General features: G+C 32.5%; 15 non-coding genes across 15 annotated transcripts; all 15 read right to left on the reverse strand.

Moving 5' to 3' along the window:
• Positions 1 to 543: 543 nt before the first annotated feature.
• On the reverse strand, positions 544 to 614 carry TRNAG-CCC (transfer RNA glycine (anticodon CCC)). The gene has a single exon. It is a non-coding gene; the product is annotated as a tRNA-Gly (tRNA).
• Positions 615 to 2,101: 1,487 nt separating this feature from the next.
• TRNAG-CCC (transfer RNA glycine (anticodon CCC)) lies at positions 2,102 to 2,172 on the reverse strand. Its single transcript has one exon. It is a non-coding gene; the product is annotated as a tRNA-Gly (tRNA).
• Positions 2,173 to 2,622: 450 nt separating this feature from the next.
• Positions 2,623 to 2,693, reverse strand: TRNAG-CCC (transfer RNA glycine (anticodon CCC)). Its single transcript has one exon. It is a non-coding gene; the product is annotated as a tRNA-Gly (tRNA).
• Positions 2,694 to 4,701: 2,008 nt separating this feature from the next.
• On the reverse strand, positions 4,702 to 4,772 carry TRNAG-CCC (transfer RNA glycine (anticodon CCC)). Its single transcript has one exon. It is a non-coding gene; the product is annotated as a tRNA-Gly (tRNA).
• A 964-nt stretch (positions 4,773 to 5,736) lies between these two features.
• On the reverse strand, positions 5,737 to 5,807 carry TRNAG-CCC (transfer RNA glycine (anticodon CCC)). The gene has a single exon. It is a non-coding gene; the product is annotated as a tRNA-Gly (tRNA).
• Positions 5,808 to 7,294: 1,487 nt separating this feature from the next.
• Positions 7,295 to 7,365, reverse strand: TRNAG-CCC (transfer RNA glycine (anticodon CCC)). Its single transcript has one exon. It is a non-coding gene; the product is annotated as a tRNA-Gly (tRNA).
• A 4,606-nt stretch (positions 7,366 to 11,971) lies between these two features.
• TRNAG-CCC (transfer RNA glycine (anticodon CCC)) lies at positions 11,972 to 12,042 on the reverse strand. The gene has a single exon. It is a non-coding gene; the product is annotated as a tRNA-Gly (tRNA).
• A 966-nt stretch (positions 12,043 to 13,008) lies between these two features.
• Positions 13,009 to 13,079, reverse strand: TRNAG-CCC (transfer RNA glycine (anticodon CCC)). The gene has a single exon. It is a non-coding gene; the product is annotated as a tRNA-Gly (tRNA).
• Positions 13,080 to 15,087: 2,008 nt separating this feature from the next.
• Positions 15,088 to 15,158, reverse strand: TRNAG-CCC (transfer RNA glycine (anticodon CCC)). Its single transcript has one exon. It is a non-coding gene; the product is annotated as a tRNA-Gly (tRNA).
• A 1,486-nt stretch (positions 15,159 to 16,644) lies between these two features.
• TRNAG-CCC (transfer RNA glycine (anticodon CCC)) lies at positions 16,645 to 16,715 on the reverse strand. Its single transcript has one exon. It is a non-coding gene; the product is annotated as a tRNA-Gly (tRNA).
• A 1,485-nt stretch (positions 16,716 to 18,200) lies between these two features.
• TRNAG-CCC (transfer RNA glycine (anticodon CCC)) lies at positions 18,201 to 18,271 on the reverse strand. The gene has a single exon. It is a non-coding gene; the product is annotated as a tRNA-Gly (tRNA).
• Positions 18,272 to 19,758: 1,487 nt separating this feature from the next.
• TRNAR-CCU (transfer RNA arginine (anticodon CCU)) lies at positions 19,759 to 19,829 on the reverse strand. The gene has a single exon. It is a non-coding gene; the product is annotated as a tRNA-Arg (tRNA).
• Positions 19,830 to 20,800: 971 nt separating this feature from the next.
• TRNAG-CCC (transfer RNA glycine (anticodon CCC)) lies at positions 20,801 to 20,871 on the reverse strand. The gene has a single exon. It is a non-coding gene; the product is annotated as a tRNA-Gly (tRNA).
• A 450-nt stretch (positions 20,872 to 21,321) lies between these two features.
• Positions 21,322 to 21,392, reverse strand: TRNAR-CCU (transfer RNA arginine (anticodon CCU)). Its single transcript has one exon. It is a non-coding gene; the product is annotated as a tRNA-Arg (tRNA).
• Positions 21,393 to 22,884: 1,492 nt separating this feature from the next.
• Positions 22,885 to 22,955, reverse strand: TRNAG-CCC (transfer RNA glycine (anticodon CCC)). Its single transcript has one exon. It is a non-coding gene; the product is annotated as a tRNA-Gly (tRNA).
• Between the last annotated feature and the right edge of the window lie 696 nt (positions 22,956 to 23,651).

Consider the following 23,651-nt stretch of genomic DNA (forward strand, 5'->3'; position numbering starts at 1 on the left):
TTCATAGGATTCAAAAGACACATTATGCACTAGCCAGGTCTCAAACCAAGGTCGCACGAATGATAATCTTGCATGATACCCCTACACTAGCACATTCTTAAAGAACTACATTCACATAAAAGAAGTCTTACAATCAATTGTTAATCTCTAGTGAAAATTGTGCAATGTGACGGTGTTTTTCAAGTGAAGTTGTACTATCTCCACTGCCTTATAAGTTTCCCACAATAAGAAATACATATATTTAATCTTTGGATGTATTTTTTTTCAAGGAAAGATTAGATAATGACATTGTGGAGCAGATGTAAAAAATTAAGAAATATAATTGACTTCACAATTAAAGCTTTAACTCTTTAGTGTTTGTATCACTGGTACATTTTTTTTACCTGTGGAGAGAAAATGTTACCTCTATGCTTTTTAAGAATTTTGTGAATTGATTCATTTTCAAGGACTATCTCTGAGAAAAGCAATAAAGCTATGTTTTTTATACAGATTAATTATATATTAATTTAACAGATTTTATAGAATTCAAAAGACACACTTTTATGCGCTAGCCGGGACTCGAACCCAGGTCGCAAGAATGGGAATCTTGCATGATACCCCTACACTACTAGCGTTTTTTAGCTACCTATAATTCACACAACAAATGACTAACAATCAATTGATGATCTTTAGTCAAAAATGATCAATTTGGCTATGATTTTCAAGTGAAATTGTACTATTTGCACTGTTGTATAGATTTCCCAAGATAAGAAATACATATCTTTGCTCCATGGATGTATTTTTAGTTCAAGGAAGATTGTGCTAAAGAGTTTGTGGAACAAATATAAATAATTCGGAAATGTAATTGCCTTTACAATAGCAGCTTTGGGTCTTTAGTGTTTGTGTCAGTAGCACATTTTTTTTACCTGTGGAGAGGAAATGTTACTATTATGCTTTTTAAGAATTTGGTGAATAGAGACATCTTGGAGGCTCATCTTTGATAAATGCAATATTGTAATGTTTTTAGTGAGATTCAATATATATTAATTTGAAAAATGTCATAGGATTCAAAAAACACATTTTCATGCGCTAGCCGGGACTCGAACCCGGGTCGGAAGAATGGGAATCTTGCATGATACCCGTACACTACTAGTGCTCTTTAGAAACTTTTAATTCACACAACAAATGACTAACAATCAATTGATAATCTTTAGTCAAAAATGTGCAATTTGGCTATGATTTTCAAGTGAAATTGTTCTATTTGCACTGTAGTATAGATTTCCCAAGATAAGAAGTACATACATTTGCTCCATGGATGTATTTTTAGTTCAAGGAAGATTGTGCTAAAGAGTTTTTGGAGCAAATATAAATAATTCGGAAATGTAATTGCCTTTACAATAGCAGCTTTGGGACTTTAGTGTTTGTGTCAGTAGCACTATTTTTTTTACCTGTGGAGAGGAAGTGTTACTTCTATGCTTTTTAAGAATTTGGTGAATAGAGACATCTTGGATGCAAATCTCTGAGAAATGCAATATTGCAGTGTTTTTAGTGAGATTCAATATATATTAATTTGAAACATTTCATAGGATTCAAAAGACACATTATGCTCTAGCCAGGTCTCAAACCAAGGTCGCACGAATGATAATCTTGCATGATACCCCTACACTAGCACATTCTTAAAGAACTACATTCACATAAAAGAAGTCTTACAATCAATTGTTAATCTCTAGTGAAAATTGTGCAATGTGATGGTGTTTTTCAAGTGAAGTTGTACTATCTCCACTGCCTTATAAGTTTCCCACAATAAGAAATACATATATTTAATCTTTGGATGCATTTTTTTTCAAGGAAAGATTTGATAATGACATTGTGGAGCAGATGTAAAAAATTAAGAAATATAATTGACTTCACAATTAAAGCTTTAACTCTTTAGTGTTTGTATCACTGGTACATTTTTTTTACCTGTGGAGAGAAAATGTTACCTCTATGCTTTTTAAGAATTTTGTGAATTGAGACATCTTCAAGGACTATCTCTGAGAAAAGCAATAAAGCTATATTTTTTATACAGATTAATTATATATTAATTTAACAGATTTTATAGAATTCAAAAGACACACTTTTATGCGCTAGCTGGGACTCAAACCCAGGTCGCAAGAATGGGAATCTTGCATGATACCCCTACACTACTAGCGCTTTTTAGCTACCTAAAATTCACACAACAAATGACTAACAATCAATTGATGATCTTTAGTCAAAAATTTTCAATTTGGCTATGATTTTCAAGTGAAATTGTACTATTTGCACTGTTGTATAGATTTCCCAAGATAAGAAATACATATCTTTGCTCCATGGATGTATTTTTAGTTCAAGGAAGATTGTGCTAAAGAGTTTGTGGAACAAATGTAGTAAAGTCGGAAATGTAATTGCCTTTACAATAGCAGCTTTGGGTCTTTAGTGTTTGTGTCCGTAGCACTTTTTTTTTACCTGTGGAGAGGAAATGTTACTATTATGCTTTTTAAGAATTTGGTGAATAGAGACATCTTGGAGGATCATCTTTGATAAATGCAGTATTGTAATGTTTTTAGTGAGATTCAATATATATTAATTTGAAAAATGTCATAGGATTCAAAAAACACATTTTCATGCACTAACCGGGACTCGAACCCGGGTTGCAAGAATGGGAATCTTGCATGATACCCCTACACTACTAGCGCTTTTTAGCTACCTATAATTCACACAACAAATGACTAACAATCAATTGATGATCTTTAGTCAAAAATGTTCAATTTGGCTATGATTTTCAAGTGAAATTGTACTATTTGCACTGTTGTATAGATTTCCCAAGATAAGAAATACATATCTTTGCACCATGGATGTATTTTTAGTTCAAGGAAGATTGTGCTAAAGAGTTTGTGGAACAAATATAAATAATTCGGAAATGTAATTGCCTTTACAATAGCAGCTTTGGGTCTTTAGTGTTTGTGTCAGTAGCACATTTTTTTTACCTGTGGAGAGGAAATGTTACTATTATGCTTTTTAAGAGTTTGGTGAATAGAGACATCTTGGAGGCTCATCTTTGAGAAATGCAATATTGTAATGTTTTTAGTGAGATTCAATATATATTCATTTGAAAAATGTCATAGGATTCAAAAAACACATTTTCATGCGCTAGCCGGGACTCTAACCCGGGTCACAAGAATGGGAATCTTGCATGATACACCTACACTACTAGCGCTCTTTAGAAACTTTTAATTCACATAACAAATGACTAACAATCAATTGATAATCTTTAGTTAAAAATGTGCAATTTGGCTATGATTTTCAAATGAAATTGTACTATTTGCACTGTAGTATAGATTTCCCAAAGATAAGAAGTACATACATTTTCTCCATGGATGTATTTTTAGTTCAAGGAAGATTGTGCTAAAGAGTTTGTGGAGCAAATATAAATAATTCGGAAATGTTATTGCCTTTACAATAGCAGCTTTGGGACTTTAGTGTTTGTGCCAGTAGCACAATTTTTTTACCTGTGGAGAGGAAGTGTTACTTCTATGCTTTTTAAGAATTTGGTGAATAGAGACATCTTGGATGCTAATCTCTGAGAAATGCAATATTGCAGTGTTTTTAGTGAGATTCAATATATATTAATTTGAAACATTTCATAGGATTCAAAAGACACATTATGCACTAGCCAGGTCTCAAACCAAGGTCGCACGAATGATAATCTTGCATGATACCCCTACACTAGCACATTCTTAAAGAACTACATTCACATAAAAGAAGTCTTGCAATCAATTGTTAATCTCTAGTGAAAATTGTGCAATGTGACTGTGTTTTTCAAGTGAAGTTGTACTATCTCCACTGCCTTATAAGTTTCCCACAATAAGAAATACATATATTTACTCTTTGGATGTATTTTTTTTCAAGGAAAGATTTGATAATGACATTGTAGAGCAGATGTAAAAAATTAAGAAATATAATTGACTTCACAATTAAAGCTTTAACTCTTTAGTGTTTGTATCACTGGTACATTTTTTTTACCTGTGGAGAGAAAATGTTACCTCTATGCTTTTTAAGAATTTTGTGAATTGAGACATCTTCAAGGACTATCTCTGAGAAAAGCAATAAAGCTATGTTTTTTATACAGATTAATTATATATTAATTTAACAGATTTTATAGAATTCAAAAGACACACTTTTATGTGCTAGCTGGGACTCGAACCCAGGTCGCAAGAATGGGAATCTTGCATGTTACCCCTACTTTACTAGCGCTTTTTAGCTACCTATAATTCACACAACAAATGACTAACAATCAATTGATGATCTTTAGTCAAAAATTTTCAATTTGGCTATGATTTTCAAGTGAAATTGTACTATTTGCACTGTTGTATAGATTTCCCAAGATAAGAAATACATATCTTTGCTCCATGGATGTATTTTTAGTTCAAGGAAGATTGTGCTAAAGAGTTTGTGGAACAAATGTAGTTAATTCGGAAATGTAATTGCCTTTACAATAGCAGCTTTGGGTCTTTAGTGTTTGTGTCCGTAGCACTTTTTTTTTACCTGTGGAGAGGAAATGTTACTATTATGCTTTTTAAGAATTTGGTGAATAGAGACATCTTGGAGGCTCATCTTTGATAAATGCAATATTGTAATGTTTTTAGTGAGATTCAACATATATTAATTTGAAAAATGTCATAGGATTCAAAAAACACATTTTTATGCGCTAGCCGGGACTCGAACCCGGGTCGCAAGAATGGGAATCTTGCATGATACCCCTACACTACTAACGCTCTTTAGAAATCTTTAATTCGCACAACAAATAACTAACAATCAATTGATAATCTTTAGTCAAAAATGTTCAATTTGGCTATGATTTTCAAGTGAAATTGTACTATTTGCACTGTAGAATAGATTTCTCAAGATAAGAAGTACATACATTTTCTCCATGAATGTATTTTTAGTTCAAGGAAGATTGTGCTAAAGAGTTTTTGGAGCAAATATAAATAATTCGGAAATGTAATTGCCTTTACAATAGCAGCTTTGGGACTTTAGTGTTTGTGCCAGTAGCACAATTTTTTTACCTGTGGAGAGGTAGTGTTACTTCTATGCTTTTTAAGAATTTGGTGAATAGAGACATCTTGGATGCTAATCTCTGAGAAATGCAATATTGCAGTGTTTTTAGTGAGATTCAATATATATTAATTTGAAACATTTCATAGGATTCAAAAGACACATTATGCACTAGCCAGGTCTCAAACCAAGGTCGCACGAATGATAATCTTGCATGATACCCCTACACTAGCACATTCTTAAAGAACTACATTCACATAAAAGAAGTCTTACAATCAATTGTTAATCTCTAGTGAAAATTGTGCAATGTGACGGTGTTTTTCAAGTGAAGTTGTACTATCTCCACTGCCTTATAAGTTTCCCACAATAAGAAATACATATATTTAATCTTTGGATGTATTTTTTTTCAAGGAAAGATTAGATAATGACATTGTGGAGCAGATGTAAAAAATTAAGAAATATAATTGACCACAATTGAAGCTTTAACTCTTTAGTGTTTGTATCACTGGTACATTTTTTTTACCTGTGGAGAGAAAATGTTACCTCTATGCTTTTTTAAGAATTTTGTGAATTGATACATTTTCAAGGACTATCTCTGAGAAAAGCAATAAAGCTATGTTTTTTATACAGATTAATTATATATTAATTTAACAGATTTTATAGAATTCAAAAGACACACTTTTATGCGCTAGCCGGGACTCGAACCCAGGTCGCAAGAATGGGAATCTTGCATGATACCCCTACACTACTAGCGTTTTTTAGCTACCTATAATTCACACAACAAATGACTAACAATCAATTGATGATCTTTAGTCAAAAATGATCAATTTGGCTATGATTTTCAAGTGAAATTGTACTATTTGCACTGTTGTATAGATTTCCCAAGATAAGAAATACATATCTTTGCTCCATGGATGTATTTTTAGTTCAAGGAAGATTGTGCTAAAGAGTTTGTGGAACAAATATAAATAATTCGGAAATGTAATTGCCTTTACAATAGCAGCTTTGGGTCTTTAGTGTTTGTGTCAGTAGCACATTTTTTTTACCTGTGGAGAGGAAATGTTACTATTATGCTTTTTAAGAATTTGGTGAATAGAGACATCTTGGAGGCTCATCTTTGAGAAATGCAATATTGTAATGTTTTTAGTGAGATTCAATATATATTAATTTGAAAAATGTCATAGGATTCAAAAAACACATTTTCATGCGCTAGCCGGCACTCGAACCCGGGTCGGAAAAATGGGAATCTTGCATGATACCCGTACACTACTAGTGCTCTTTAGAAACCTTTAATTCACACAACAAATGACTAACAATCAATTGATAATCTTTAGTCAAAAATGTGCAATTTGGCTATGATTTTCAAGTGAAATTGTTCTATTTGCACTGTAGTATAGATTTCCCAAGATAAGAAGTACATACATTTGCTCCATGGATGTATTTTTAGTTCAAGGAAGATTGTGCTAAAGAGTTTTTGGAGCAAATATAAATAATTCGGAAATGTAATTGCCTTTACAATAGCAGCTTTGGGACTTTAGTGTTTGTGTCAGTAGCACTATTTTTTTTACCTGTGGAGAGGAAGTGTTACTTCTGTGCTTTTTAAGAATTTGGTGAATAGAGACATCTTGGATGCAAATCTCTGAGAAATGCAATATTGCAGTGTTTTTAGTGAGATTCAATATATATTAATTTGAAACATTTCATAGGATTCAAAAGACACATTATGCTCTAGCCAGGTCTCAAACCAAGGTCGCACGAATGATAATCTTGCATGATACCCCTACACTAGCACATTCTTAAAGAACTACATTCACATAAAAGAAGTCTTACAATCAATTGTTAATCTCTAGTGAAAATTGTGCAATGTGATGGTGTTTTTCAAGTGAAGTTGTACTATCTCCACTGCCTTATAAGTTTCCCACAATAAGAAATACATATATTTAATCTTTGGATGCATTTTTTTTCAAGGAAAGATTTGATAATGACATTGTGGAGCAGATGTAAAAAATTAAGAAATATAATTGACTTCACAATTAAAGCTTTAACTCTTTAGTGTTTGTATCACTGGTACATTTTTATTACCTGTGGAGAGAAAATGTTACCTCTATGCTTTTTAAGAATTTTGTGAATTGAGACATCTTCAAGGACTATCTCTGAGAAAAGCAATAAAGCTATGTTTTTTATACAGATTAATTATATATTAATTTAACAGATTTTATAGAATTCAAAAGACACACTTTTATGCGCTAGCTGGGACTCAAACCCAGGTCGCAAGAATGGGAATCTTGCATGATACCCCTACACTACTAGCGCTTTTTAGCTACCTATAATTCACACAACAAATGACTAACAATCAATTGATGATCTTTAGTCAAAAATGTTCAATTTGGCTATGATTTTCAAGTGAAATTGTACTATTTGCACTGTTGTATAGATTTCCCAAGATAAGAAATACATATCTTTGCTCCATGGATGTATTTTTAGTTCAAGGAAGATTGTGCTAAAGAGTTTTTGGAACAAATGTAGTTAATTCGGAAATGTAATTGCCTTTACAATAGCAGCTTTGGGTCTTTAGTGTTTGTGTCCGTAGCACTTTTTTTTTTACCTGTGGAGAGGAAATGTTACTATTATGCTTTTTAAGAATTTGGTGAATAGAGACATCTTGTAGGCTCATCTTTGAGAAATGCAATATTGTAATGTTTTTAGTGAAATTCAATATATATTAATTTGAAAAATGTCATAGGATTCAAAAAACACATTTTCATGCGCTCGCCGGGACTCTAACCTAGGTCACAAGAATGGGAATCTTGCATGATACCCCTACACTACTAGCGCTCTTTAGAAACTTTTAATTCACATAACAAATGACTAACAATCAATTGATAATCTTTAGTCAAAAATGTGCAATTTGGCTATGATTTTCAAGTGAAATTGTACTATTTGCACTGTTGTATAGATTTCCCAAGATAAGAAGTACATACATTTTCTCCATGGATGTATTTTTAGTTCAAGGAAGATTGTGCTAAAGAGTTAGTGGAGCAAATATAAATAATTTGGAAATGTTATTGCCTTTACAATAGCAGCTTTGGGACTTTAGTGTTTGTGCCAGTAGCACAATTTTTTTACCTGTGGAGAGGAAGTGTTACTTCTATGCTTTTTAAGAATTTGGTGAATAGAGACATCTTGGATGCTAATCTCTGAGAAATGCAATATTGCAGTGTTTTTAGTGAGATTCAATATATATTAATTTGAAACATTTCATAGGATTCAAAAAACACATTTTCATGCGCTAACCGGGACTCAAACCCGGGTCGCAAGAATGGGAATCTTGCATGATACCCCTACACTACTAGCACTTTTTAGCTACCTATAATTCACACAACAAATGACTAACAATCAATTGATGATCTTTAGTCAAAAATGTTCAATTTGGCTATGATTTTCAAGTGAAATTGTACTATTTGCACTGTTGTATAGATTTCCCAAGATAAGAAATACATATCTTTGCTCCATGGATGTATTTTTAGTTCAAGGAAGATTGTGCTAAAGAGTTTGTGGAACAAATGTAGTTAATTCGGAAATGTAATTGCCTTTACAATAGCAGCTTTGGGTCTTTAGTGTTTGTGTCCGTAGCACTTTTTTTTTACCTGTGGAGAGGAAATGTTACTATTATGCTTTTTAAGAATTTGGTGAATAGAGACATCTTGGAGGCTCATCTTTGATAAATGCAATATTGTAATGTTTTTAGTGAGATTCAATATATATTAATTTGAAAAATGTCATAGGATTCAAAAAACACATTTTCATGCGCTAACTGGGACTCGAACCCCGGTCGCAAGAATGGGAATCTTGCATGATACCCCTACACTACTAGCGCTTTTTAGCTACCTATAATTCACACAACAAATGACTAACAATCAATTGATGATCTTTAGTCAAAAATGTTCAATCTGGCTATGAATTTCAAGTGAAATTGTACTATTTGCACTGTAGTATAGATTTCCCAAGATAAGAAGTACATACATTTTCTCCATGGATGTATTTTTAGTTCAAGGAAGATTGTGCTAAAGAGTTAGTGGAGCAAATATAAATAATTCGGAAATGTTATTGCCTTTACAATAGCAGCTTTGGGACTTTAGTGTTTGTGCCAGTAGCACAATTTTTTTACCTGTGGAGAGGAAGTGTTACTTCTATGCTTTTTAAGAATTTGGTGAATAGAGACATCTTGGATGCTAATCTCTGAGAAATGCAATATTGCAGTGTTTTTAGTGAGATTCAATATATATTAATTTGAAACATTTCATAGGATTCAAAAGACACATTATGCACTAGCCAGGTCTCAAACCAAGGTCGCACGAATGATAATCTTGCATGATACCCCTACACTAGCACATTCTTAAAGAACTACATTCACATAAAAGAAGTCTTGCAATCAATTGTTAATCTCTAGTGAAAATTGTGCAATGTGACTGTGTTTTTCAAGTGAAGTTGTACTATCTCCACTGCCTTATAAGTTTCCCACAATAAGAAATACATATATTTACTCTTTGGATGTATTTTTTTTCAAGGAAAGATTTGATAATGACATTGTAGAGCAGATGTAAAAAATTAAGAAATATAATTGACTTCACAATTAAAGCTTTAACTCTTTAGTGTTTGTATCACTGGTACATTTTTTTTACCTGTGGAGAGAAAATGTTACCTCTATGCTTTTTAAGAATTTTGTGAATTGAGACATCTTCAAGGACTATCTCTGAGAAAAGCAATAAAGCTATGTTTTTTATACAGATTAATTATATATTAATTTAACAGATTTTATAGAATTCAAAAGACACACTTTTATGTGCTAGCTGGGACTCGAACCCAGGTCGCAAGAATGGGAATCTTGCATGTTACCCCTACTTTACTAGCGCTTTTTAGCTACCTATAATTCACACAACAAATGACTAACAATCAATTGATGATTTTTAGTCAAAAATTTTCAATTTGGCTATGATTTTCAAGTGAAATTGTACTATTTGCACTGTTGTATAGTTTTCCCAAGATAAGAAATACATATCTTTGCTCCAGGGATGTATTTTTAGTTCAAGGAAGATTGTGCTAAAGAGTTTGTGGAACAAATGTAGTTAATTCGGAAATGTAATTGCCTTTACAATAGCAGCTTTGGGTCTTTAGTGTTTGTGTCCGTAGCACTTTTTTTTTACCTGTGGAGAGGAAATGTTACTATTATGCTTTTTAAGAATTTGGTGAATAGAGACATCTTGGAGGCTCATCTTTGATAAATGCAATATTGTAATGTTTTTAGTGAGATTCAATATATATTAATTTGAAAAATGTCATAGGATTCAAAAAACACATTTTCATGCGCTAACTGGGACTCGAACCCCGGTCGCAAGAATGGGAATCTTGCATGATACCCCTACACTACTAGCGCTTTTTAGCTACCTATAATTCACACAACAAATGACTAACAATCAATTGATGATCTTTAGTCAAAAATGTTCAATCTGGCTATGAATTTCAAGTGAAATTGTACTATTTGCACTGTAGTATAGATTTCCCAAGATAAGAAGTACATACATTTTCTCCATGGATGTATTTTTAGTTCAAGGAAGATTGTGCTAAAGAGTTAGTGGAGCAAATATAAATAATTCGGAAATGTTATTGCCTTTACAATAGCAGCTTTGGGACTTTAGTGTTTGTGCCAGTAGCACAATTTTTTTACCTGTGGAGAGGAAGTGTTACTTCTATGCTTTTTAAGAATTTGGTGAATAGAGACATCTTGGATGCTAATCTCTGAGAAATGCAATATTGCAGTGTTTTAGTGAGATTCAATATATATTAATTTGAAACATTTCATAGGATTCAAAAGACACATTATGCACTAGCCAGGTCTCAAACCAAGGTCGCACGAATGATAATCTTGCATGATACCCCTACACTAGCACATTCTTAAAGAACTACATTCACATAAAAGAAGTCTTGCAATCAATTGTTAATCTCTAGTGAAAATTGTGCAATGTGACTGTGTTTTTCAAGTGAAGTTGTACTATCTCCACTGCCTTATAAGTTTCCCACAATAAGAAATACATATATTTACTCTTTGGATGTATTTTTTTTCAAGGAAAGATTTGATAATGACATTGTAGAGCAGATGTAAAAAATTAAGAAATATAATTGACTTCACAATTAAAGCTTTAACTCTTTAGTGTTTGTATCACTGGTACATTTTTTTTACCTGTGGAGAGAAAATGTTACCTCTATGCTTTTTAAGAATTTTGTGAATTGAGACATCTTCAAGGACTATCTCTGAGAAAAGCAATAAAGCTATGTTTTTTATACAGATTAATTATATATTAATTTAACAGATTTTATAGAATTCAAAAGACACACTTTTATGTGCTAGCTGGGACTCGAACCCAGGTCGCAAGAATGGGAATCTTGCATGTTACCCCTACTTTACTAGCGCTTTTTAGCTACCTATAATTCACACAACAAATGACTAACAATCAATTGATGATTTTTAGTCAAAAATTTTCAATTTGGCTATGATTTTCAAGTGAAATTGTACTATTTGCACTGTTGTATAGTTTTCCCAAGATAAGAAATACATATCTTTGCTCCATGGATGTATTTTTAGTTCAAGGAAGATTGTGCTAAAGAGTTTGTGGAACAAATGTAGTTAATTCGGAAATGTAATTGCCTTTACAATAGCAGCTTTGGGTCTTTAGTGTTTGTGTCCGTAGCACTTTTTTTTTACCTGTGGAGAGGAAATGTTACTATTATGCTTTTTAAGAATTTGGTGAATAGAGACATCTTGGAGGCTCATCTTTGATAAATGCAATATTGTAATGTTTTTAGTGAGATTCAACATATATTAATTTGAAAAATGTCATAGGATTCAAAAAACACATTTTTATGCGCTAGCCGGGACTCGAACCCGTGTCGCAAGAATGGGAATCTTGCATGATACCCCTACACTACTAGCGCTCTTTAGAAATCTTTAATTCGCACAACAAATAACTAACAATCAATTGATAATCTTTAGTCAAAAATGTTCAATTTGGCTATGATTTTCAAGTGAAATTGTACTATTTGCACTGTAGAATAGATTTCTCAAGATAAGAAGTACATACATTTTCTCCATGAATGTATTTTTAGTTCAAGGAAGATTGTGCTAAAGAGTTTTTGGAGCAAATATAAATAATTCGGAAATGTAATTGCCTTTACAATAGCAGCTTTGGGACTTTAGTGTTTGTGCCAGTAGCACAATTTTTTTACCTGTGGAGAGGTAGTGTTACTTCTATGCTTTTTAAGAATTTGGTGAATAGAGACATCTTGGATGCTAATCTCTGAGAAATGCAATATTGCAGTGTTTTTAGTGAGATTCAATATATATTAATTTGAAACATTTCATAGGATTCAAAAGACACATTATGCACTAGCCAGGTCTCAAACCAAGGTCGCACGAATGATAATCTTGCATGATACCCCTACACTAGCACATTCTTAAAGAACTACATTCACATAAAAGAAGTCTTACAATCAATTGTTAATCTCTAGTGAAAATTGTGCAATGTGACGGTGTTTTTCAAGTGAAGTTGTACTATCTCCACTGCCTTATAAGTTTCCCACAATAAGAAATACATATATTTAATCTTTGGATGTATTTTTTTTCAAGGAAAGATTAGATAATGACATTGTGGAGCAGATGTAAAAAATTAAGAAATATAATTGACTTCACAATTGAAGCTTTAACTCTTTAGTGTTTGTATCACTGGTACATTTTTTTTACCTGTGGAGAGAAAATGTTACCTCTATGCTTTTTTAAGAATTTTGTGAATTGATACATTTTCAAGGACTATCTCTGAGAAAAGCAATAAAGCTATGTTTTTTATACAGATTAATTATATATTAATTTAACAGATTTTATAGAATTCAAAAGACACACTTTTATGCGCTAGCCGGGACTCGAACCCAGGTCGCAAGAATGGGAATCTTGCATGATACCCCTACACTACTAGCGTTTTTTAGCTACCTATAATTCACACAACAAATGACTAACAATCAATTGATGATCTTTAGTCAAAAATGATCAATTTGGCTATGATTTTCAAGTGAAATTGTACTATTTGCACTGTTGTATAGATTTCCCAAGATAAGAAATACATATCTTTGCTCCATGGATGTATTTTTAGTTCAAGGAAGATTGTGCTAAAGAGTTTGTGGAACAAATATAAATAATTCGGAAATGTAATTGCCTTTACAATAGCAGCTTTGGGTCTTTAGTGTTTGTGTCAGTAGCACATTTTTTTTACCTGTGGAGAGGAAATGTTACTATTATGCTTTTTAAGAATTTGGTGAATAGAGACATCTTGGAGGCTCATCTTTGAGAAATGCAATATTGTAATGTTTTTAGTGAGATTCAATATATATTAATTTGAAAAATGTCATAGGATTCAAAAAACACATTTTCATGCGCTAGCCGGCACTCGAACCCGGGTCGGAAAAATGGGAATCTTGCATGATACCCGTACACTACTAGTGCTCTTTAGAAACCTTTAATTCACACAACAAATGACTAACAATCAATTGATAATCTTTAGTCAAAAATGTGCAATTTGGCTATGATTTTCAAGTGAAATTGTTCTATTTGCACTGTAGTATAGATTTCCCAAGATAAGAAGTACATACATTTGCTCCATGGATGTATTTTTAGTTCAAGGAAGATTGTGCTAAAGAGTTTTTGGAGCAAATATAAATAATTCGGAAATGTAATTGCCTTTACAATAGCAGCTTTGGGACTTTAGTGTTTGTGTCAGTAGCACTATTTTTTTTACCTGTGGAGAGGAAGTGTTACTTCTGTGCTTTTTAAGAATTTGGTGAATAGAGACATCTTGGATGCAAATCTCTGAGAAATGCAATATTGCAGTGTTTTTAGTGAGATTCAATATATATTAATTTGAAACATTTCATAGGATTCAAAAGACACATTATGCTCTAGCCAGGTCTCAAACCAAGGTCGCACGAATGATAATCTTGCATGATACCCCTACACTAGCACATTCTTAAAGAACTACATTCACATAAAAGAAGTCTTACAATCAATTGTTAATCTCTAGTGAAAATTGTGCAATGTGATGGTGTTTTTCAAGTGAAGTTGTACTATCTCCACTGCCTTATAAGTTTCCCACAATAAGAAATACATATATTTAATCTTTGGATGCATTTTTTTTCAAGGAAAGATTTGATAATGACATTGTGGAGCAGATGTAAAAAATTAAGAAATATAATTGACTTCACAATTAAAGCTTTAACTCTTTAGTGTTTGTATCACTGGTACATTTTTATTACCTGTGGAGAGAAAATGTTACCTCTATGCTTTTTAAGAATTTTGTGAATTGAGACATCTTCAAGGACTATCTCTGAGAAAAGCAATAAAGCTATGTTTTTTATACAGATTAATTATATATTAATTTAACAGATTTTATAGAATTCAAAAGACACACTTTTATGTGCTAGCTGGGACTCAAACCCAGGTCGCAAGAATGGGAATCTTGCATGATACCCCTACACTACTAGCGCTTTTTAGCTACCTATAATTCACACAACAAATGACTAACAATCAATTGATGATTTTTAGTCAAAAATGTTCAATTTGGCTATGATTTTCAAGTGAAATTGTACTATTTGCACTGTTGTATAGATTTCCCAAGATAAGAAATACATATCTTTGCTCCATGGATGTATTTTTAGTTCAAGGAAGATTGTGCTAAAGAGTTTGTGGAACAAATGTAGTTAATTCGGAAATGTAATTGCCTTTACAATAGCAGCTTTGGGTCTTTAGTGTTTGTGTCCGTAGCACTTTTTTTTTACCTGTGGAGAGGAAATGTTACTATTATGCTTTTTAAGAATTTGGTGAATAGAGACATCTTGGAGGCTCATCTTTGATAAATGCAATATTGTAATGTTTTTAGTGAGATTCAACATATATTAATTTGAAAAATGTCATAGGATTCAAAAAACACATTTTTATGCGCTAGCCGGGACTCGAACCCGTGTCGCAAGAATGGGAATCTTGCATGATACCCCTACACTACTAGCGCTCTTTAGAAATCTTTAATTCGCACAACAAATAACTAACAATCAATTGATAATCTTTAGTCAAAAATGTTCAATTTGGCTATGATTTTCAAGTGAAATTGTACTATTTGCACTGTAGAATACATTTCCCAAGATAAGAAGTACATACATTTTCTCCATGAATGTATTTTTAGTTCAAGGAAGATTGTGCTAAAGAGTTTTTGGAGCAAATATAAATAATTCGGAAATGTAATTGCCTTTACAATAGCAGCTTTGGGACTTTAGTGTTTGTGTCAGTAGCACAATTTTTTTACCTGTGGAGAGGAAGTGTTACTTCTATGCTTTTTAAGAATTTGGTGAATAGAGACATCTTGGATGCTAATCTCTTAGAAATGCAATATTGCAGTGTTTTTAGTGAGATTCAATATATATTAATTTGAAACATTTCATAGGATTCAAAAGACACATTATGCACTAGCCAGGTCTCAAACCAAGGTCGCACGAATGATAATCTTGCATGATACCCCTACACTAGCACATTCTTAAAGAACTACATTCACATAAAAGAAGTCTTACAATCAATTGTTAATCTCTAGTGAAAATTGTGCAATGTGACGGTGTTTTTCAAGTGAAGTTGTACTATCTCCACTGCCTTATAAGTGTCCCACAATAAGAAATACATATATTTAATCTTTGGATGTATTTTTTTTCAAGGAAAGATTAGATAATGGCATTGTGGAGCAGATGTAAAAAATTAAGAAATATAATTGACTTCACAATTAAAGCTTTAACTCTTTAGTGTTTGTATCACTGGTACATTTTTTTTACCTGTGGAGAGAAAATGTTACCTCTATGCTTTTTAAGAATTTTGTGAATTGAGACATCTTCAAGGACTATCTCTGAGAAAAGCAATAAAGCTATGTTTTTTATACAGATTAATTATATGTTAATTTAACAGATTTTATAGAATTCAAAAGACACATTTTCATGCGCTAGCCGGGACTCGAACCAAGGTCGCAAGAATGGGAATCTTGCATGATACCCCTACACTACTAGCACTTTTTAGCTACCTATAATTCACACAACAAATGACTAACAATCAATTGATGATCTTTAGTCAAAAATGTTCAATTTGGCTATGATTTTCAAGTGAAATTGTACTATTTGCACTGTTGTATAGATTTCCCAAGATAAGAAATGCATATCTTTGCTCCATGGATGTATTTTTAGTTCAAGGAAGATTGTGCTAAAGAGTTTGTGGAACAAATATAAATAATTCGGAAATGTAATTGCCTTTACAATAGCAGCTTTGGGTCTTCAGTGTTTGTGTCAGTAGCACATTTTTTTTACCTGTGGAGAGGAAATGTTACTATTATGCTTTTTAAGAATTTGGTGAATAGAGACATCTTGGAGGCTCATCTTTGAGAAATGCAATATTGTAATGTTTTTAGTGAGATTCAATATATATTCATTTGAAAAATGTCATAGGATTCAAAAAACACATTTTCATGCGCTAGCCGGGACTCTAACCCGGGTCACAAGAATGGGAATCTTGCATGATACCCCTACACTACTAGCGCTCTTTAGAAACTTTTAATTCACATAACAAATGACTAACAATCAATTGATAATCTTTAGTCAAAAATGTGCAATTTGGCTATGATTTTCAAGTGAAATTGTACTATTTGCACTGTAGTATAGATTTCCCAAGATAAGAAGTACATACATTTTCTCCATGGATGTATTTTTAGTTCAAGGAAGATTGTGCTAAAGAGTTTGTGGAGCAAATTTAAATAATTCGGAAATGTTATTGCCTTTACAATAGCAGCTTTGGGACTTTAGTGTTTGTGCCAGTAGCACAATTTTTTTACCTGTGGAGAGGAAGTGTTACTTCTATGCTTTTTAAGAATTTGGTGAATAGAGACATCTTGGATGCTAATCTCTGAGAAATGCAATATTGCAGTGTTTTTAGTGAGATTCAATATATATTAATTTGAAACATTTCATAGGATTCAAAAGACACATTATGCACTAGCCAGGTCTCAAACCAAGGTCGCACGAATGATAATCTTGCATGATACCCCTACACTAGCACATTCTTAAAGAACTACATTCACATAAAAGAAGTCTTGCAATCAATTGTTAATCTCTAGTGAAAATTGTGCAATGTGACTGTGTTTTTCAAGTGAAGTTGTACTATCTCCACTGCCTTATAAGTTTCCCACAATAAGAAATACATATATTTACTCTTTGGATGTATTTTTTTTCAAGGAAAGATTTGATAATGACATTGTAGAGCAGATGTAAAAAATTAAGAAATATAATTGACTTCACAATTAAAGCTTTAACTCTTTAGTGTTTGTATCACTGGTACATTTTTTTTACCTGTGGAGAGAAAATGTTACCTCTATGCTTTTTAAGAATTTTGTGAATTGAGACATCTTCAAGGACTATCTCTGAGAAAAGCAATAAAGCTATGTTTTTTATACAGATTAATTATATATTAATTTAACAGATTTTATAGAATTCAAAAGACACACTTTTATGTGCTAGCTGGGACTCGAACCCAGGTCGCAAGAATGGGAATCTTGCATGTTACCCCTACTTTACTAGCGCTTTTTAGCTACCTATAATTCACACAACAAATGACTAACAATCAATTGATGATCTTTAGTCAAAAATTTTCAATTTGGCTATGATTTTCAAGTGAAATTGTACTATTTGCACTGTTGTATAGTTTTCCCAAGATAAGAAATACATATCTTTGCTCCATGGATGTATTTTTAGTTCAAGGAAGATTGTGCTAAAGAGTTTGTGGAACAAATGTAGTTAATTCGGAAATGTAATTGCCTTTACAATAGCAGCTTTGGGTCTTTAGTGTTTGTGTCCGTAGCACTTTTTTTTACCTGTGGAGAGGAAATGTTACTATTATGCTTTTTAAGAATTTGGTGAATAGAGACATCTTGGAGGCTCATCTTTGATAAATGCAATATTGTAATGTTTTTAGTGAGATTCAACATATATTAATTTGAAAAATGTCATAGGATTCAAAAAACACATTTTTATGCGCTAGCCGGGACTCGAACCCGTGTCGCAAGAATGGGAATCTTGCATGATACCCCTACACTACTAGCGCTCTTTAGAAATCTTTAATTCGCACAACAAATAACTAACAATCAATTGATAATCTTTAGTCAAAAATGTTCAATTTGGCTATGATTTTCAAGTGAAATTGTACTATTTGCACTGTAGAATAGATTTCCCAAGATAAGAAGTACATACATTTTCTCCATGAATGTATTTTTAGTTCAAGGAAGATTGTGCTAAAGAGTTTTTGGAGCAAATATAAATAATTCGGAAATGTAATTGCCTTTACAATAGCAGCTTTGGGACTTTAGTGTTTGTGTCAGTAGCACAATTTTTTTACCTGTGGAGAGGAAGTGTTACTTCTATGCTTTTTAAGAATTTGGTGAATAGAGACATCTTGGATGCTAATCTCTTAGAAATGCAATATTGCAGTGTTTTTAGTGAGATTCAATATATATTAATTTGAAACATTTCATAGGATTCAAAAGACACATTATGCACTAGCCAGGTCTCAAACCAAGGTCGCACGAATGATAATCTTGCATGATACCCCTACACTAGCACATTCTTAAAGAACTACATTCACATAAAAGAAGTCTTACAATCAATTGTTAATCTCTAGTGAAAATTGTGCAATGTGATGGTGTTTTTCAGGTGAAGTTGTACTATCTCCACTGCCTTATAAGTTTCCCACAATAAGAAATACATATATTTAATCTTTGGATGTATTTTTTTTCAAGGAAAGATTAGATAATGGCATTGTGGAGCAGATGTAAAAAATTAAGAAATATAATTGACTTCACAATTAAAGCTTTAACTCTTTAGTGTTTGTATCACTGGTACATTTTTTTTACCTGTGGAGAGAAAATGTTACCTCTATGCTTTTTAAGAATTTTGTGAATTGAGACATCTTCAAGGACTATCTCTGAGAAAAGCAATAAAGCTATGTTTTTTATACAGATTAATTATATGTTAATTTAACAGATTTTATAGAATTCAAAAGACACATTTTCATGCGCTAGCCGGGACTCGAACCAAGGTCGCAAGAATGGAAATCTTGCATGATACCCCTACACTACTAGCGCTTTTTAGCTACCTATAATTCACACAACAAATGACTAACAATCAATTGATGATCTTTAGTCAAAAATGTTCAATTTTTCTATGATTTTCAAGTGAAATTGTACTATTTGCACTGTTGTATAGATTTCCCAAGATAAGAAATACATATCTTTGCTCCATGGATGTATTTTTAGTTCAAGGAAGATTGTGCTAAAGAGTTTTTGGAACAAATGTAGTTAATTCGGAAATGTAATTGCCTTTACAATAGCAGCTTTGGGTCTTTAGTGTTTGTGTCAGTAGCACTTTTTTTTTTACCTGTGGAGAGGAAATGTTACTATTATGCTTTTTATGAATTTGGTGAATAGAGACATCTTGGAGGCTCATCTTTGAGAAATGCAATATTGTAATGTTTTTAGAGAGATTCAATATATATTCATTTGAAAAATGTCATAGGATTCAAAAAACACATTTTCATGCGCTAGCCGGGACTCTAACCCGGGTCACAAGAATAGGAATCTTGCATGATACCCCTACACTACTAGCGCTCTTTAGAAACTTTTAATTCACATAACAAATGACTAACAATCAATTGATAATCTTTAGTTAAAAATGTGCAATTTGGATATGATTTTCAAGTGAAATTGTACTATTTGCACTGTAGTATAGATTTCCCAAGATAAGAAGTACATACATTTTCTCCATGGATGTATTTTTAGTTCGAGGAAGATTGTGCTAAAGAGTTTGTGGAGCAAATATAAATAATTCGGAAATGTTATTGCCTTTACAATGGCAGCTTTGGGACTTTAGTGTTTGTGCCAGTAGCACAATTTTTTTACCTGTGGAGTGGAAGTGTTACTTCTATGCTTTTTAAGAATTTGGTGAATAGAGACATCTTGGATGCTAATCTCTGAGAAATGCAATATTGCAGTGTTTTTAGTGAGATTCAATATATATTAATTTGAAACATTTCATAGGATTCAAAAAACACATTTTCATGCGCTAACAAGGACTCAAACCCGGGTCGCAAGAATGGGAATCTTACATGATACCCCTACACTACTAGCACTTTTTAGCTACCTATAATTCACACAACAAATGACTAACAATCAATTGATGATCTTTAGTCTAAAATTTTCAATTTGGCTATGATTTTCAAGTGAAATTGTACTATTTGCACTGTTGTATAGATTTCCCAAGATAAGAAATACATATCTTTGCTCCATGGATGTATTTTTAGTTCAAGGAAGATTGTGCTAAAGAGTTTGTGGAACAAATGTAGTTAATTCGGAAATGTAATTGCCTTTACAATAGCAGCTTTGGGTCTTTAGTGTTTGTGTCCGTAGCACTTTTTTTTTACCTGTGGAGAGGAAATGTTACTATTATGCTTTTTAAGAATTTGGTGAATAGAGACATCTTGGAGGCTCATCTTTGATAAATGCAATATTGTAATGTTTTTCGTGAGATTCAATATATATTAATTTGAAAAATGTCATAGGATTCAAAAAACACATTTTCATGCGCTAACCGGGACTCGAACCCGGGTTGCAAGAATGGGAATCTTGCATGATACCCCTACACTACTAGCGCTTTTTAGCTACCTATAATTCACACAACAAATGACTAACAATCAATTGATGATCTTTAGTCAAAAATGTTCAATTTGGCTATGATTTTCAAGTGAAATTGTACTATTTGCACTGTTGTATAGATTTCCCAAGATAAGAAATACATATCTTTGCTCCATGGATGTATTTTTAGTTCAAGGAAGATTGTGCTAAAGAGTTTGTGGAACAAATATAAATAATTCGGAAATGTAATTGCCTTAACAATAGCAGCTTTGGGTCTTTAGTGTTTGTGTCCGTAGCACATTTTTTTTACCTGTGGAGAGGAAATGTTACTATTATGCTTTTTAAGAATTTGGTGAATAGAGACATCTTGGAGGCTCATCTTTGAGAAATGCAATATTGTAATGTTTTTAGAGAGATTCAATATATATTCATTTGAAAAATGTCATAGGATTCAAAAAACACATTTTCATGCGCTAGCCGGGACTCTAACCCGGGTCGCAAGAATAGGAATCTTGCATGATACCCCTACACTACTAGCGCTCTTTAGAAACTTTTAATTCACATAACAAATGACTAACAATCAATTGATAATCTTTAGTTAAAAATGTGCAATTTGGCTATGATTTTCAAGTGAAATTGTACTATTTGCACTGTAGTATAGATTTCCCAAGATAAGAAGTACATACATTTTCTCCATGGATGTATTTTTAGTTCAAGGAAGATTGTGCTAAAGAGTTTGTGGAGCAAATATAAATAATTCGGAAATGTTATTGCCTTTACAATGGCAGCTTTGGGACTTTAGTGTTTGTGCCAGTAGCACAATTTTTTTACCTGTGGAGAGGAAGTGTTACTTCTATGCTTTTTAAGAATTTGGTGAATAGAGACATCTTGGATGCTAATCTCTGAGAAATGCAATATTGCAGTGTTTTTAGTGAGATTCAATATATATTAATTTGAAACATTTCATAGGATTCATAAAACACATTTTCATGCGCTAACCGGGACTCAAACCCGGGTCGCAAGAATGGGAATCTTGCATGATACCCCTACACTACTAGCTCTTTTTAGCTACCTATAATTCACACAACAAATGACTAACAATCAATTGATGATCTTTAGTCAAAAATTTTCAATTTGGCTATGATTTTCAAGTGAAATTGTACTATTTGCACTGTTGTATAGATTTCCCAAGATAAGAAATACATATCTTTGCTCCATGGATGTATTTTTAGTTCAAGGAAGATTGTGCTAAAGAGTTTGTGGAACAAATGTAGTTAATTCGGAAATGTATTTGCCTTTACAATAGCAGCTTTGGGTCTTTAGTGTTTGTGTCCGTAGCACTTTTTTTTTACCTCTGGAGAGGAAATGTTACTATTATGCTTTTTAAGAATTTGGTGAATAGAGACATCTTGGAGGCTCATCTTTGATAAATGCAATATTGTAATGTTTTTAGTGAGATTCAATATATATTAATTTGAAAAATGTCATAGGATTCAAAAAACACATTTTCATGCGCTAACTGGGACTCGAACCCCGGTCGCAAGAATGGGAATCTTGCATGATACCCCTACACTACTAGCGCTTTTTAGCTACCTATAATTCACACAACAAATGACTAACAATCAATTGATGATCTTTAGTCAAAAATGTTCAATCTGGCTATGAATTTCAAGTGAAATTGTACTATTTGCACTGTTGTATAGATTTCCCAAGATAAGAAATGCATATCTTTGCTCCATGGATGTATTTTTAGTTCAAGGAAGATTGTGCTAAAGAGTTTGTGGAACAAATATAAATAATTCGGAAATGTAATTGCCTTTACAATAGCAGCTTTGGGTCTTTAGTGTTTGTGTCAGTAGCACATTTTTTTTACCTGTGGAGAGGAAATGTTACTATTATGCTTTTTAAGAATTTGGTGAATAGAGACATCTTGGAGGCTCATCTTTGAGAAATGCAATATTGTAATGTTTTTAGTGAGATTCAATATATATTCATTTGAAAAATGTCATAGGATTCAAAAAACACATTTTCATGCGCTAGCCGGGACTCTAACCCGGGTCACAAGAATGGGAATCTTGCATGATACCCCTACACTACTAGCGCTCTTTAGAAACTTTTAATTCACATAACAAATGACTAACAATCAATTGATAATCTTTAGTCAAAAATGTGCAATTTGGCTATGATTTTCAAGTGAAATTGTACTATTTGCACTGTAGTATAGATTTCCCAAGATAAGAAGTACATACATTTTCTCCATGGATGTATTTTTAGTTCAAGGAAGATTGTGCTAAAGAGTTTGTGGAGCAAATATAAATAATTCGGAAATGTTATTGCCTTTACAATAGCAGCTTTGGGACTTTAGTGTTTGTGCCAGTAGCACAATTTTTTTACCTGTGGAGAGGAAGTGTTACTTCTATGCTTTTTAAGAATTTGGTGAATAGAGACATCTTGGATGCTAATCTCTGAGAAATGCAATATTGCAGTGTTTTTAGTGAGATTCAATATATATTAATTTGAAACATTTCATAGGATTCAAAAGACACATTATGCACTAGCCAGGTCTCAAACCAAGGTCGCACGAATGATAATCTTGCATGATACCCCTACACTAGCACATTCTTAAAGAACTACATTCACATAAAAGAAGGCTTGCAATCAATTGTTAATCTCTAGTGAAAATTGTGCAATGTGACTGTGTTTTTCAAGTGAAGTTGTACTATCTCCACTGCCTTATAAGTTTCCCACAATAAGAAATACATATATTTACTCTTTGGATGTATTTTTTTTCAAGGAAAG

Source organism: Taudactylus pleione, unplaced genomic scaffold (genome assembly GCF_031769625.1).
Source record: "Taudactylus pleione unplaced genomic scaffold, aTauple2 ptg000497l, whole genome shotgun sequence".
In the NCBI taxonomy this organism is placed as follows: domain Eukaryota; kingdom Metazoa; phylum Chordata; class Amphibia; order Anura; family Myobatrachidae; genus Taudactylus; species Taudactylus pleione.